This window comes from Procambarus clarkii, chromosome 52 (genome assembly GCF_040958095.1).
Source record: "Procambarus clarkii isolate CNS0578487 chromosome 52, FALCON_Pclarkii_2.0, whole genome shotgun sequence".
Classification (NCBI taxonomy): Eukaryota; Metazoa; Arthropoda; class Malacostraca; order Decapoda; family Cambaridae; genus Procambarus; species Procambarus clarkii.
Window position 1 is genome coordinate 8,070,887 of NC_091201.1, and position 14,328 is coordinate 8,085,214.

At 42.6% G+C, this 14,328-nt stretch overlaps 1 protein-coding gene across 8 annotated transcripts in view; it reads right to left on the reverse strand.

The window, feature by feature from the left end:
* The window catches only part of LOC123763686 (uncharacterized), a 252,335-nt gene that overhangs the window by 217,506 nt on the left and 20,501 nt on the right, over window positions 1-14,328 (reverse strand). The window contains exon 2 of one of the 8 annotated variants that reach the window (XM_069304292.1): window positions 1,225-1,392. The exons of the other annotated variants lie outside the window; for them this stretch is intronic. The gene's annotated coding sequence lies outside the window, so the exon portion shown is untranslated. The remainder of the gene's footprint in view (window positions 1-1,224; window positions 1,393-14,328) is intronic. 8 annotated transcript variants of the gene reach the window in all.

A 14,328-nucleotide genomic window follows, 5' to 3' on the forward strand; every position in this document is an offset into this window, starting at 1 on the left:
CGACCCCACAGGCAGCAGACGGAGGCAAAACAGTCACCCAGAGACAAGGGGTGAGAGCAACCCTCAAACTCGCTGGAAGCGAGGGGGGACTCTGGGGTCACATCCATCAGACCCACGCGTCCCCAGGGGTTTCCCAGGGTCCCGAGCGTTTACTATAAGAGGACTCGTGCTTAGGTAATCCCAGGCAGGGTACTGCTAACCAGCGCCCAAAGCTACCAAACAACTTTCTAAAAGCTGAACCCCCGGGACGTGTACACTCACGGGGACCTAGCAGGAGGTACCACCTGAAAAACACTCAGAACACAAGGGATACAAGGGGCAAGAACGAAGGCAGACCCCCCCCCACCAGGTAGATAAGCAAAAAGAAAAAGAAAACCCCGCAAGAGGACAGTGTACCCAAGCGGAACAGAGCCGCCCGCCATGATTGGTAAAGACAAGCTGCACAGTACCCTGCGCCCCACCAGTGCAAAACTGCCCCTTACCCCTTCCCCTCCCGGGGAGGGAGGGAGCTGCGCAAACAACGGCACGGTGATGTGTGATGTCATACTAGTTTGCTTGTTTTCTGTTGGGGAGTTCTATCCACTAGTTCGGCTTTTGGTAGCAATTTTAACCAGAATAGGGGGTTTGTTTTGGAATGACTTACCTTTCTGCACGCTTGACCTGGTCGATGGCAGACATAGAATGCTTCCAACCCCACGGGGGTTTCTATAGGCCATTGCTCCCCTTGCCTCTCTGAGGGGGCCAGGTTCTGGCTGTGGTCCCCGGTAGGCCCTAGAACTCCATACACATGACTGATGCCAAAGTCTGAGATTAGTATATCAGCCTGGTAAAGCTCCGGGGAGCCGACGGGGCTCCCTCCAGAGAACAAGAGTAAGCTACCACACCCAGCCAGCCCTCCCTCACTCCTCCAACACCTAACTTGCCAACATTACTCCTCCCACAATACCGTTTGTGGTGTTATTACACTATATGCACATATTATATATAACTATTGTTGTGACCCCGTGTAGCTTGGGTGGAACAAGTCTACCCCAGTGTGAGTTATTTTGCTTTCTGGACCTGACTGAGAGGTCAGAGGAAAGATGTACATATTAAATATATAATAAACGTCGGTGAATAATTTAAAAATATGAGCAGAGGATGAACATTTAAATTAGTGACATGAAATGAGATGTCGATACTTTGATGACATGATGTGAAGCTAGCAGGACGTCGTGACTTTACTTGAATCAGAGCAGTCATCAGAGAGGGTTGTACTTTGTTGATCTCCTGGCAGTAGGAAAAACCCTTACGATGTGCTCCTTCAAGAGGAGAGAATCAAGCAGGCATTTATGTGTGAAGCCTGTTGGACGACTTAATGTACTCCCCGTCAGGAGCAGAAGAGCTGTGAGGCTGTAATAAAGAAACTTCCTTGTAGGTTTTAGAGAACGACATCTGGGAGCACCGCAGCCGAGTGCCCTCGAGATACAGATTCTGTGGTATGTGTGGGAGAATTGCAATGTTTGTGTGGGAGAAGTTAGAGAGAACTTCATACCAGAGGAGTGTATGCTGAACTCCAAGTGTGAGCTGAAACTCATAGTGGGAGCTGAACTGCAAGGTGGTGCAGGACTTCAAGTTGAGGAGTGAAACTCAAGAAACAGTGAATCTTCAAGTAGTGTAGGGAGCTACACTTCATTTGTGTGAAGCGTTTGGAGAGAGCTTCACTGACATTTAAGGAGGACTTCAGGTGCAGCTGATTGGAGGAACTGCAGAAGTACCATACAGGATATTTTGAGGACCCAGATGATGATTGTAGTAGGGGACCTCGAGTAATGGAACAGGATCATATGGACTTGATGTTTAAGGGAGTGCTTGATTGCGTTTTGGCATGAAAGGCGCAGTGCAAGGTGAGAGATTGATTTTTTGTAATATAGGAAATATGTGAATCTTTTTTATTGTGCCATGTATTGCAGTCTATAGCAGTGAAGGGAGCAGAAGGTTGTAGGCTGAAGTTTAAGCAGCAGCCTGGTACAGTTATAGGTTGGAGACATAAGGCGATATTGGAGAGTTATCAGTTGGTAGCAGCCTAAGAGGTTGTATTGTTTTAGAACTATTCCTGCATGTATATTGTGTATGTTCTATTGTATTAAATATTATATTTGTTAGCTGGTTTTTGCTCTTGTCCTGGTGAGGCTTCCTGGCTAGAGAGAAAGACACGGCTATAACTTGGGTGATAGTAGACTGTAACTAATTAATGGGATTGAGAGATCATCCCAAAATAAGGAGTGTGGGGGAAGTCACAGTGGCTCACAAGAGCCGGTGTATACACATGACAACTAGGCAGTGTGAGCCGTACCCCTGAATAAAGATGACACTGAACCCCTCTCCCAGAACTAGACGCTTACCAGGGTGATCTAAATAATTGCAAGCACTCCAGTGACCATTGCTGGTCGAGCAACGGTAGTGGGAGTGTGGTTGTTGAGGTTGACTGTATGTTTTGTCAGGGAGCGGTTGGGGTCTCTGTTCGATGGTAAGCTAATAATATCAGGTTGGTTCTAATAACCAAGTTTCACTGTACAGTATATATAAAGAAACTCTCCAAACCCCCTCCACCCCTGATACTATATACATGTTTTATTCATCACACCTGCACAACTAAGCTAGTATGGTGTCCAAACAGCATAGTAGCCACTACATGACAAGTCACACAGCAGATGACAGCCTCACTCACTCCCTCACCTAAATGGCTCCTCCCAACATAAGCCTTTTGCTGTTATTACACTCTATACACACGTCATATATAAGTATCTACATTTGTGTTCACCACAGCGAACCACTAAGTTGGTATGGCGAGTCCAGACAATAACATGTTGCCACATGCACACACACACACACATAAGAAAATTCACCTTCGCAAATAGAGTGGTAGACGGTTGGAACAAGTTAAGTGAGAAGGTGGTGGAGGCCAAGACTGTCAGTAGTTTCAAAGCGTTATATGACAAAGAGTGCTGGGAAGACGGGACACCACGAGCGTAGCTCTCATCCTGTAACTACACTTAGGTAATTACCCCTGTGTGTGACACACAGGTGACACCCCTAGGGTCAACACTTGCAGCAGAGGAGCTCCAGCATATTTCAACAATCCTAAGTATTGTAGTACAGGTTGATGGTAGCGAGTGGTGTCCCAGAGAACATCAAGGTATAGCGCTCTTGAAAAATAGATGAGATAACAGGAAAGTGCTAAGGGAAGTGAAAAATCGGATGAGAAAAAGTTGCCCTAGTGTTTACAGTGCAGAGAAGAACATTTAAGATGGCCACTGGCAAGGGGAAAAACAAAACAGAGCTTGATTTTGAGGGATTCAATGAAGAAAGCATTGATATTAGCAGTCTACATAACAAGTTGGTAAATTTAGATACTATAGTGAACTCTCATGTAGAAATAATTAGTAAATTGAAAGAAAGTAATGACCATTTGAATAGCAAAGTTTTATGTCTTGAGGGTTTAGTGAAAGACTTGCGCAAGGATAAGAATCAATTGGAAACAAATTGCAAAGCCATGGAAGAAGAAAATAAACTCTTAAAAATAGCTTTGGAAGAAGTTAAAGTAAATTTAAACATAAATGACTACAATAGGTTAGGCAAGGAAATTCAACAGGAGAAACAGCTTTTGTCAGCACAGATGGAGGAAGTTACACAGGGAATAGAACAGTGCAAGAAAGATATGCAACTCACTTATGCACAAGTGGCCAAGGAGAAGGAAAAAATAGAAGCAGCAGTAAAGGAAGTCAAACACTGCAGCAACCAAGATAAAACAAACATTAGGCTGGAAGTGAGAAAAGAATTGGCATCTAACCCGAAGTTGGTGCAAAACACAGTTGATCGGAGTAAGTCCCTGATCATTTTTGGCTGCAAAGAAAAGGCGATAACTTCTAGGTCAGAAAGAGCTGTAGAAGAAGCTAAAGTAGTAGATAAAATTGTTGGCCTCGTGGAAGGTCTTACAACCATAGAGAATGTGTGCGACTACAGGAGAATAGGCAGGTACGTAAAAGGGAAAGATCGACCTTTGAGGATCACCCTAAACGGTGCCAAACAGATGGAAGAAGTACTAAGGAATGCTAGAAAATTGCAAAGTGATGAGGATGGGAAAGGGTGGTCATTAAGACGAGATCTTTCAAAAGAAGATAGAGAGAAGCTGAAACTGAACCTCGCCGAGGCAAAACATTTAAATGAGAGCAGGAATGAAGAAGAAATAAATTCTTTTTTCTACAAAGTGATAGGGGTAGGCAAACCAGTAAAGTGGTACATAAAGGCAAACCAACAAAATCAATAGAGAGAGGGGGGAGTGAAGAATAAGGAGAAGGGGAACAAGTTCCTGAAGATTGCATACACCAACATAGATGGAGTGAGATCAAAGATACTGGAGTTAAGTGATGTAATACAGCTGCAGACACCAGACATTGTTGCACTCACGGAGACAAAACTTGAAGATGTAATTTTAAATGAGGTCATATTCCCAAGGGGCTACTCAATTTGGAGACGGGACAGAAAAATTAGGAAAGGCGGTGGCGTTGCTGTGCTGGTAAAAGAACACCTAAAGGTGAACGAAATAATGACTGCCAATCCACAAGAAGTTGACATAATAGCACTAGAGATCTGCCATGAGGATGATAAACTAATGATAATAAATGCATATAGTCCACCGCCAAGCAGCATATGGTCAAAGGAGGAGCTAGATAGTAAACGTGAAGGTCTTATAACAATAATGAGAGAGATTATAGCGAGAGCGGATAACGATAGATCACGACTGTTGATAGTCGGTGACTTCAACTTGAAATCCATAGACTGGGAAGCATATGAAGCTAAAACAGAAGATTTTTGGACCTGTAAATTTGTAGACCTCATCCTGGAAACATTCTTGTATCAACATGTTAAACAAGCTACGAGGATGAGGGAAGGGGACGTTCCCTCCATGCTAGATTTGATATTTACCAGGAAGGAGGAAGAGATATTTGACATTCAGTACCTTCCTCCCTTGGGTAAAAGTGACCATGTCTTTTTGGGAATAAAGTATGCAATGCGTTATAAGCTGGAAGAAAATAAGGAGGTTGAAGCAGTTGAAAAACCAGACTTCAGGAGAGGACATTATGGTGACCTTAGAAATTTTTTTAGTGAGTATAATTGGACAGACTTGATGCTAGGCAAGGAAGTGAATGAGATGTATGTCAAGTTTTGTGAAATATATAATAAAGGCACAAAAAAATTTATACCAAAACAGAGATGCAGAACTAGGAAACAGGATTGGTTCAATAGAAATTGCGAGAGGGCTAGAGACCAAAAGACACAAAAATGGAATCAATACAGGAAGAGGCCGAATCCCCAAACATACCAGCGATACAAAGATGTGAGAAACAACTACACGGCAGTGAGGAGAGAGGTAGAAAGAAATTTTGAAAAAGGGATTGCAGACAAATGTAAAACAGAATCAGGTCTATTCTATAAATTCATAAACAACAAATTACAGGTAAAGGATAATATTCAGAGGTTGAAAATGGGAAATAGATTCACGGAAGATGAAAAGGAAATGTGTGAAACACTAAACGAAAAGTTCCAAAGTGTGTTTGTACAAAATGAAATCTTTAGGGAACCAGATACAATAAGAATTCCAGAGAACAACATAGAGCACATAGAGGTGACTAGAGACGAAGTGGAAAAAATGCTCAAGGAGCTCGATAAGAACAAAGCAGCTGGCCCAGATGGCGTTTCACCATGGGTTCTGAGAGAATGTGCATCTGAGCTCAGCATTTCCACTTCACCTGATCTTTCAGGCATCCCTGTGTACAGGAATCGTAGCAGACGTGTGGAAACAGGCTAACATAGTTCCAATCTACAAAAGTGGCAGCAGGGAAGACCCCCTCAATTATAGACCTGTATCATTGACAAGTGTAATAGTGAAAGTATTGGAAAAACTAATCAAAACTAAATGGGTAGAACACCTAGAGAGAAATGATATAATATCAGACAGACAGTATGGTTTTCGATCTGGAAGATCCTGTGTATCGAATTTACTCAGTTTCTATGATCGAGCCACAGAGATATTACAGGAAAGAGATGGTTGGGTTGACTGCATCTATCTGGACCTAAAAAAGGCTTTCGACAGAGTTCAACATAAGAGGTTGTTCTGGAAACTGGAAAATATTGGAGGGGTGACAGGTAAGCTTCTATCATGGATGAAAAATTTTCTGACTGATAGAAAATGAGGGCAGTAATCAGAGGCAATGTATCGGAATGGAGAAATGTCACAAGTGGAGTACCACAGGGTTCAGTTCTTGCACCAGTGATGTTTATTGTCTACATAAATGATCTACCAGTTGGTATACAGAATTATATGAACATGTTTGCTGATGATGCTAAGATAATAGGAAGGATAAGAAATTTAGATGATTGTCATGCCCTTCAAGAAGACCTGGACAAAATAAGTAGATGGAGCACCACTTGGCAAATGGAATTTAATGTTAATAAATGTCATGTTATGGAATGTGGAATAGGAGAACATAGACCCCACACAACCTATATATTATGTGAAAAATCTTTAAAGAATTCTGATAAAGAAAGAGATCTAGGGGTGGTTCTAGATAGAAAACTATCACCTGAGGACCACATAAAGAATATTGTGCAAGGAGCCAATGCTATGCTTTCTAACTTCAGAATTGCATTTAAATACATGGATGGCGATATACTAAAGAAATTGTTCATGACTTTTGTTACGCCAAAGCTAGAATATGCAGCTGTTGTGTGGTGCCCATATCTTAAGAAGCACATCAACAAACTGGAAAAGGTGCAAAGACATGCTACTAAGTGGCTCCCAGAACTGAAGGGTAAGAGCTACGAGGAGAGGTTAGAAGCATTAAACATGCCAAAACTAGAAGACAGAAGAAAAAGAGGTGATATGATCACTACATACAAAATAGTAACAGGAATTGATAAAATTGACAGGGAAGATTTCCTAAGACCTGGCACTTCAAGAACAAGAGGTCATAGATTTAAACTAGCTAAACACAGATGCCGAAAAAATATAAGAAAATTCACCTTCGCAAATAGGGTGGTAGACGGTTGGAACAAGTTAAGTGAGAAGGTGGTGGAGGCCAAGACCGTCAGTAGTTTCAAAGCGTTATATGACAAAGAGTGCTGGGAAGACGGGACACCACGAGCGTAGCTCTCATCCTGTAACTACACTTAGGTAATTACACTTAGGTAATTACACAAAAAAAAAGTCAAAAGGTGACATCCCTAGGGTCAACACTTGCATCAGAGGAGCTCCAGCATATTTCAACAATCCTAAGTATTGTAGTTCAGATTGATGACAGTGAGTGGTGTCCCAGAGAACATAAAGGTATAGTGCTCTTGAAAAATAGGTGAGATAACAGGAATGTGCTAAGGGAAGTGAAAAATCGGATGAGAAAAAGTTGCCCTAGTGTTTCCAGTGCAGAGAAGAACATTTAAGATGGCCGCCGACAAGAGGAAAAAACAAAACAGAGCTTGATTTTGCAGGATTCAATGAAGAAAGCATTGATATTTGCAGTCTACATAACAAGTTGGTAAAATTAGATACTATAGTGAACTCATGTAGAAATAATTAGTAAATTGAAAGAAAGTAATGACCATTTGAATAGCAAAGCTTTATGTCTTGAGGGTTTAGTGAAAGACTTGCGCAAGGAAAAGAAGAAATTGGAAACAAGTTGCAAAGCAATGGAAGAAGAAAATAAACTCTTAAAAATAGCTTTGGAAGAAGTTAAAGTAAATTTAAACAAATCAAAATAAATAAAAAATAAAAATAAAAATAAAAATGTTTATTTAGGTAAGGTACATACATAAAAGAGATTTTACAAAGAGTGATGGATTTATAGTTAGGGCTAGTACATACAATGCCTAAAGCCACTATTACACAAAGCGTTTCGGGCATAAAAAACTTAAATGACTAAAGCTTAATACTAATTGAGCATAAAGAGTAAAATGAAAACATGGAATGAAAACATAGCTGAAAAAGCAGCACAAATACAATTCTGTCGACAAACAGCGCTCTTTAAAAAAAAACAGACATTGGATGACAGAGGGGTAAGGTAGGTTACAGGGAATTTATTAGGTATAGCTTCGTTTTAATCTTAAACTGGTTGAGAGAGGTACAGTCTTTAACATGGTTGGGAAGGTCATTCCACAATCTGGGTCCCTTGATTTGTAGAGTATTTCTAGTTTGATTAAGTCGTACTCTAGGAATATCAAAACTGTATTTATTTCTGGTGTGGTGCTCATGGGTTCTGTTACAACCTTCAATGAAGCTTTTGAGGTCAGGATTGGCATTACAGTTTAGCGTTTTATATATGTATAATACACATGAGAGAATGTGCAGTGACTTAATGTCTAACATATTCAGAGATTTGAGTAGGGGTACCGAGTGATGTCTGGGGCCAGAGTTGGATATTGTCCTAATAGTAGCTTTGTGTTGAGTAATTAGAGGACGTAAATGATTTTGGGTAGTAGAACCCCAAGCACAAATACCATAGTTGAGATATGGATAGACGAGGGAGTAATAGAGAGTCACCAGGGCAGGGCGGGGTACATAATATCTGATCTTAGAAAGAATGCCAACAGTTTTTGAAACTTAACTAGTCTTAACTAGTCATTTACTGAACTTATTTAATTGAGTGCATTAATAGTTATTCAGGTCTTATTAATTATACAGTCATAACTGAACTATTTATAGTTAATAATCATTAGGTTAAATTTGCCTATGTTAATTATTCAACTTTTTCTTTGATTTCATTTATTACCTAGGTTGCCTAGCCTCGCCATGCTCCCTTACTCCATTGTACCCCTGTAAGCCCCTTGTAAGCTACCTCATTTTTTTCTTTTGTTGTTCATTTTGTTTGTTTTGTACTGTACTGTAATACTGTACTGTAATACTGTACAAAACAAACACAAAATGAACAACAAAAGAAAAATATGAGGTAGCTTACAAGGGGCTTACAGGGGTACAATGGAGTAAGGGAGTATGGCGAGGCTAGGCAATCTAGGTAATAAATGAGATTAAAGAAAAAACATATAAACATGGACTATACAAAACAAAAGATATAGAAATACAAAACAAAGATATAAACAAGACTATACAATACAAAAACAAATTGAGCAAAAAAAAAGAAAAAATGAGGTAGATTGCTTACAAGTACTCTCAGGAACACTGTAAGTAACAATTTGCAATTTGAGATACAGGCAAAGCCAAGTTAAAAATTAAGTCAAAAAATGAAACAAGGAGACTTAGGATACCTAGCCCCACTAGTTGACAATGGGGTTAATTAAGTTAATTCATTGAGAGTGATAATATGGTGAGACAAACCACATTGGGAGAGGAAAGTGTTGAGGTTCTCTTCATTAGCAATTGTAAACATTTTGCCCTCTGCGGTTTTTCTCACCTTTATCAATCCATCTCTAACGAAGCACTGATGAATCGCATCTGGGTTTTGTTGACGGATTTGACGCAGGCGGTAGAGGATTTGCTGTCTGTTCCTAGTCAAGCACTCGTTGATGTATAATCCCTTCCGTTGGGATGCAGCTGTCCGGACAAGATGGGATTTCATGAACTGGGAAGTCAGCTTCAGGCGAATTTTCCGCTGGTTTTGACCTGATGGATTCTTTTTGCCTACTCTGTAGGCAGCAATAACGTCAGTTTTGTTTAGAATGACCTGCAATTTGTTTTTTATGAGAGCCTGAGCTATTTCGACACACTTTTCACCTTCACGTTCCACAGGTATATCTTGGGACGACACAATAACAGAGTCTAGCAGCTTTTGTTGGTCTTGTTCTTCCTGGGAGACAGAATGTTGTGCAGATAATGTACTGATACATGCAGTCATTTTGCTGAGAGCTTCCTCCTGTTTTTTTATGGCTTCATCAGTTTTCAGAAGATTGTTTTCCTCACGGAGATCATTCAAGTCATGCTGTAGTTGGTCTTGGCTAGCCTTAAAGTTTCTAATATCCTGGCGGAGGAGGGTTATTTCTTGTTGTTGATGTTGGAGATTAGCGCGGTTCGCTAGATTCTCATTTAGAAGACTCAAGATGAGCACATTTTGAGACTCGAGGACTAGGCACAACTTTTTGAACCACTGATTCTCGGTCCAGTTAGGGAAATCCGGTGAGGGACCGGAAGCTCGCTTGAATTGCGTAAACTGGGATGTTAGCATGTTCATAGGAGAGGATTGAGTGGACACTGCTCCCTGGCTCAATGGGGAGGAGGGGAGGGCAGCACCGCCGCCACGGACCCCAGAGGTTCCAGACGGAGAAACACGAATGTTGATAGAGTTGGCCAGGATGGATGCCTTGTTAAGGGGTTTGTTGCCCTTATTTCCCTGCGCAGTCACATTTTTAGGAGACATGATTGGTTAGAATGGACTGGGGGTATATATTGTGAAGAAACTTGCGTCAGGCAGTGCGGTGGCGGGTAGCATGCACTGGTACTCACAGCCGTAGAGGATTGTTTTGAAATTTGTTTAAGATGGAATGAGTTGATTTTGGTTGGTTACTTTAGTTTTGTTATAACATGCTTGGACTCCATGTACTTAGCTGCCTGTGGGTGGCGGTCTACATCATCTCGCGATAGTTTAAGGGCTGAAATACAGCTTAGAGTGAGGAGTGTAGCGTGCACTCAACCGCGTCAGATGACACTTGACTAAATGACTACAATAGGTTAGGTAAGGAAATTCAACAGGAGAAACAGCTCTGATCAGCACAGATGGAGGAAGTTACACAGGGAATAGAACAGTGCAAGAAAGATATGCAACTCACCTATGCACAAGTGGCCAAGGAGAAGGAAAAAATTTAAGAAGCAGTAAAGGAAGCCAAACACTGCAGCAACCAAGATAAAACAAACATTAGGCTGGAAGTGAGAAAGGAATTGACATCTAATCGGAAATTGGTGCAAAACTAAGTTGATCGGAGTAAGTCCCTGATAATATTTGGTTGCAACGAAAAGGAGATAACATCTAGGTCAGAAAGAGCTGTAGAAGAAGCGAAAGTAGTAGATAAAATTGTTGGCCTCGTAGAAGGTCTTTCTACCATAGAGAATGTGTGCGACTACAGGAGAATAGGTAGATATGTAAAAGGGAAAGATCGACCTTTAAGGATCACCCTAAACGGTGCCAAACAGATGGAAGAAGTACTAAGGAATGCTAGAAAATTACATAGTGATGAGGATAGGAAAGTGTGGTTGTTAAGACAAGATTTTTCAAAAGAAGACAGAAAAGCTGAAACTGAACCTCGCCGAGGCAAAACATTTAAACGAGAGCAGAAATGAAGAAGAAATCAATTCTTTTTTCTACAAAGTGTTAGGGGTAGGCAGACCAGTAAAGTGGTACATAAAGGCAAACCAACAAAATCAATAGAGAGGGGGAGTGAAGAATAAGGAGAGGGGGAACAAGTTCCTGAAGATTGCATACACCAACGTAGATGGAGCGAGATCAAAGACACTGGAGTTAAGTGATGTAATACAGCTGCAGACACCAGACATTGTTGCACTCACGAAGTCAAAACTTGAAGGTGTTATTTTAAATGAGGTCATATTCCCAAGGGGCTACTCAATTTGGAGACGGGACAGAAAAATTAGGAAATGCGGTGGCGTTGCTGTGCTGGTAAAAGAACACCTAAAGGTGAACAAAATAATGACTGCCAATCCACAAGAAGTTGACATAATAGCACTAGAGATCTGCCATGAAGATGATAAACTAATGATCATAAATGCATATAGTCCACCGCCAAGCAGCACATGGTCAAAGGAGCAGCTAGATAGTAAACGAGAAGGTCTTATAACAATAATGAGAGATATTATAGTGAGAGCGGATAATGATAGATCACGACTGTTGATAGTCGGTGACTTCAACTTGAAATCCATAGACTGGGAAGCATATGAAGCTAAAACAGAAGATTTTTGGACCTGTAGATTTGTAGACCTCATCCTGGAAACATTCTTGTATCAACATGTTAAGCAAGTTACGGGGATGAGGGGAAGGGGACGTTCCCTCCATGCTAGATTTGATATTTACCAGGAAGGAGAAAGAGGTATTTGACATTCAGTACCTTCCTCCCTTGGGTAAAAGTGACTGTCTTTTTGGGAATAAAGTATGCAATGCATTATAATCTGGAAGAAAATAAGGAGGTTGAAGTAGTTGAAAAACCTGACTTCAGGAGAGGACATTATGGTGACCTTAGAAATTTTTTTAGTGAGTATAATTGGACAGACTTGTTGCTAGGCAAGGAAGTGAATGAGATGTATGTCAAGTTTTGTGAAATATATGATAAAGGCACAAAAACATTAATACCAAAACAGAGATGCAGAACTAGGAAACAGGATTGGTTCAATAGAAATTGCAAGAGGGCCAGAGACAGAGACACAAAAAAACCAGCATTGATTGTAATAAAACGCCATTTTCTGGGCGAGTCCCGGAGGCTCCCCGGAGCTATCCCAGGCTGATATGCTAATGTCAGACTTTGGCATCAGTCATGTGTATGGAGTTCTTAGGCCTTACCAGGGACCATGGCCAGAACGGGGCCCCGCAGAGAGGCAAGGGGAGCAATGGCCTCCGTGGTGTAGTGGTAAGACACTCGCCTGGCGTTCCGCGAGCGCTATGTCATGGGTTCGTATCCTGGCCGGGGAGGATTTACTGGGCGCAATTCCTTAACTGTAGCCTCTGTTTAACGCAACAGTAAAATGTGTACTTGGATGAAAAAACGATTCTTCGCGGCAGGGGATCGTATTCCAGGGACCTGCCCGAAACGCTACGCGTACTAGTGGATGTACAAGAATGTAACAACTCTTGTATATCTCCAAAAAGAAGCCCCTGTGTGGTTGGAAGCATTCTATGTCTGCCATCGACCGGAACAGGCACCCAGAAAGGTAAGCGCCTCAAAACAAACCCCTATTCTGGTTAAAATTACTACCAAAAGCCGAACTAGTGGATAGAACTCCCCAACAGAAAACAAGCAAACAAGTGTGACGTCACATGCCGCCACGCCGCTGTCTGCGCAGCTTTCCCCTCCCCAGGAGGGGGAAGGGGGAGCCCCAGACCCTCCATGCCAGCTACCCACACCTCAGTTCTTGAGGCTGAATGTCAAAAACGCGAAAAAAAAAAACGCCGACCTGAGGGAGGGAGGGATGCCGGGGAGCCTCCGGGACTCACCCAGAAAATGGCGTTTCATTACATTCAACGCTGGTTTTCTGGGAGGAGCCTCATCGGCTCCCCGGAGCTAACTACCCACAGATGGAAAAAGAGGGACTTACCCGGGAGGCGGTCGTCGCTCACTCCTCAACTCGAAGCCGAGACAACTGGCTGCAACCGCCAACCCAAAGCAACAGAGGCCCGACGAGGCCCAGGGACATCACAAGGTAACGAGCAGCCAGGACCCTGTTCGACCACCAAAAGCCCCGCGCCCGAATATCAGACCAAGACATATTCCCAAAGACGGCAGCAAGAGCCGCGAACTTACGAACATCATGGGCATGGGGATAGACCGCAGGCTGGCTGGACTTAATTACCCTGCGGATGACCTGGGAGACCTGAACCCGCGAACAGGGAAGAAGGGAAACTGAATCAACCCACAGTGCGTCCCCAGACACAGAAGCCGTGGCGCGCAAATAACGGCAAAGTGCCGCAACTGGACACAAAACATGATGCACCCCCGGCCTGACCAACCAAGTATCAACCACCCATGGACACCTCCAAGAACGCAGCAGTCTCATTCTTCGCCAGGAAAGAAAGACGGCTGCAAGCGAACAAAACAATCACCACGACCAAAAGAGCAGAAACCCCTGCGCCGGAGGAGAGCATGAAGCTCCCTGACCCGACCCCCCAGAGGCCAAAGCCAACAAGAAAAGTGCCTTGGAAAAACAATCCTGGACCGAAGGGGCCACAACGAAACGAGGAGACGAAAGGAAAGTGAGCACTCTGTCCAAATACCAGGACGGCTCAGTAGGCGCATGAGCAGGCCGGAGGTGAAACAATGCACGAGACAGCTTGCGAAACGCCACAGACGTAACATTGATACCGAAGGCAAGCTGAAGCGGCTCCGCCAGCGCTGCACGATACGAGGCGACAGTGTTAGGCATAAGATGACGGTCCTGAAACAACCACGAGAGGAAGGACAAGACCACCCAAACAGACAAGGAACTAACATGACGAAGACACAAAAAGAAACAGAAGGACCGCCAGGAAACTTCATATTGCCAGCGAGAAGAAGCCCTCAGGTGGGACACCAACAAGGAGGCCATCTGATCACCATAGAAACGATGATAAACCCGAGTCAAAAAAC